Consider the following 2,076-nt stretch of genomic DNA (forward strand, 5'->3'; position numbering starts at 1 on the left):
ACCAATTGAAATTCCCAAATCATACAAGTTTAGAAAATAATCTTCAAGATGAAGATCAAGAATATGAGTAGAGAGAATTTTCACCAACAATCTTCAATGTATTTCTTGAGAGAGAATATTACAACACTAATCAGATTAATTGCAGAAGTTAATGACAATTACAAGTCTAATCACTATTTATACTAAGGAAATCATTAAAGCCTAACTATTACAAAACATAATAAAAAGAGAACTTGAATACAACAATAACGCACATTCTTGAACCCAACACACAACTCATCTTTCAAAAGAAAAACCTACAACCAAGATATCGAAGAAATAATTTCTGGCAAGACCATGTTTTAAGCACAAACTGCCCGAGTCCTCCAAACTCCAATTTCACATACAAAATTTCAACCAAAAGATCATAATCAATACTTCCCACCAGCCATGATGCAAAAGCCTGATGGTGGATTTTGGCCAAAATATTACTTTGTCATGTATTTGTTGAAATACATGAAAGTAACTAAAAGATAAAAATAACCAATAAAAAAGCTCCTACCAATTGCTTATAGGTGCAGAAAATATCACAAAAATGAGAAGTCTCCTACAAATTGTCTGCAACCGCACAGACCATTAAAAGTGAAAAGGTTCTCGCAATAGTTGTTGATCTTATTCACAAGTTTTTTGGTTTAAAAACCATGCCAAAAAGCACCATTGTAGTTGCTCTTATGTCGTAGATTGACCACCCCAATGAGTATGGTGTTAACCATGGGAAATGTGAAGCAGTCATAAAAGAGCTTAAGATCAAAGCAACTGATGTTTGGAATATGTTCTCTACAAACCATTGTGACAATATTGATTTTAACAAACAAAAACCAAAAGTTAATCCTACCAATTTCCAACAGCCATGACACATACACCCAAACCAACCCAAGCAGTCCCTTCCAAAACATCAACCTCAGGACCATTGGTTTCAATCATTGCAGCTGTAAATAATCAAAGATTACACAACTTTCAAAAAGCATTAAATTTTATAGAGCACACACAAACACAGAGAGGGTAACTAATAAAGAAAGCACACAGGGGCTCACCTAATGCCAAAGAAGCATTGCTCTTGTGGTTGGATTCTTTTCTTTCCTTGGTCAAAACTCAAAACCCTCTTCGTTTTTCTTCTCATTAGCACAATCTGTTGTAAAAGAAAATAAGAACATAAAAAAGCGACGATAATGATATCGTGCAATTTTTTTGGAGAAAAGATATTCAATAAAGAATTTGCTGCTTTCTTCATAAATAGATTAGGGAAGAGAAGAAATGCTATAGACTCAAACATTTGATGCATGAATACGAACTCTGAGATGGTTCCATTTTAATAAGCCAATATGAGACACATGTTGATAAAGAAGGAGCTGAGGGAGAAAATGGAGAAGGAGGGTGAGAACGACAAAGATGAATTAATCTAGAGAAAGTGGGAAATCTTACCATGGCCAAAATAAGGAGATGGAGATGGTCTTGAATCACCACATAGATCGTCAATATGGTCATATAACCGGAACATAAACAACTCCTAGAATGCGTTGAACAACAGATGAGGTGATACGGGCCACTCAGCTACACAAACCCAACCACATGATGCCCAACAGGCTTCGAGGCCCAAACGCTTTGTCAAAAAGCCCAACCGGTACCTTGACTAGAATGGTTCAAACAAGCTACCAACTCTTCACCACTTTTCTTTTATTGTCGCATGCACATGCTAATAATTAGGAAGCACTACCAGTAGTTTTCCCATGTTCTTTTCCATGTCCCATGAGCCGATAGTTTAGCTGCATTTTCCATTCATTGTTAGTATTTAAAGCATTGCATTTTTTTAATGAGATATCAGAAAATTGCTCCAAGATTGCTCTTTCTCTTCTTAACTGCTTGGGAGAATTGACCCATCTCTAATTGGGTTGCATCATTTGGTGCTTTCATCATCGTTACCATGCCTCCGCGAAAGGATTCCACTTCCGACGATCCCCCATCCGACATCCAAACACTCATCCAATTAACCTCCACCCTCATCAGCCAAATCACCGCCCAATCCGCCAAAATGACCGA

At 36.9% G+C, this 2,076-nt stretch overlaps 1 long non-coding RNA gene across 1 annotated transcript; it reads right to left on the reverse strand.

Annotated features, from left to right (window-relative positions):
- Nucleotides 1-286: 286 nt before the first annotated feature.
- On the reverse strand, nt 287-1,533 carry LOC112513793. The gene is made up of 3 exons (XR_003069304.1): nt 1,462-1,533; nt 1,074-1,168; nt 287-968 (listed from the first exon to the last, which is right to left on the reverse strand). It is a non-coding gene; the product is annotated as an uncharacterized LOC112513793 (long non-coding RNA).
- Between the last annotated feature and the right edge of the window lie 543 nt (nt 1,534-2,076).

Source organism: Cynara cardunculus, assembly GCF_001531365.2.
Source record: "Cynara cardunculus var. scolymus isolate 2C chromosome LG 5, CcrdV1, whole genome shotgun sequence".
Classification (NCBI taxonomy): Eukaryota; Viridiplantae; Streptophyta; class Magnoliopsida; order Asterales; family Asteraceae; genus Cynara; species Cynara cardunculus.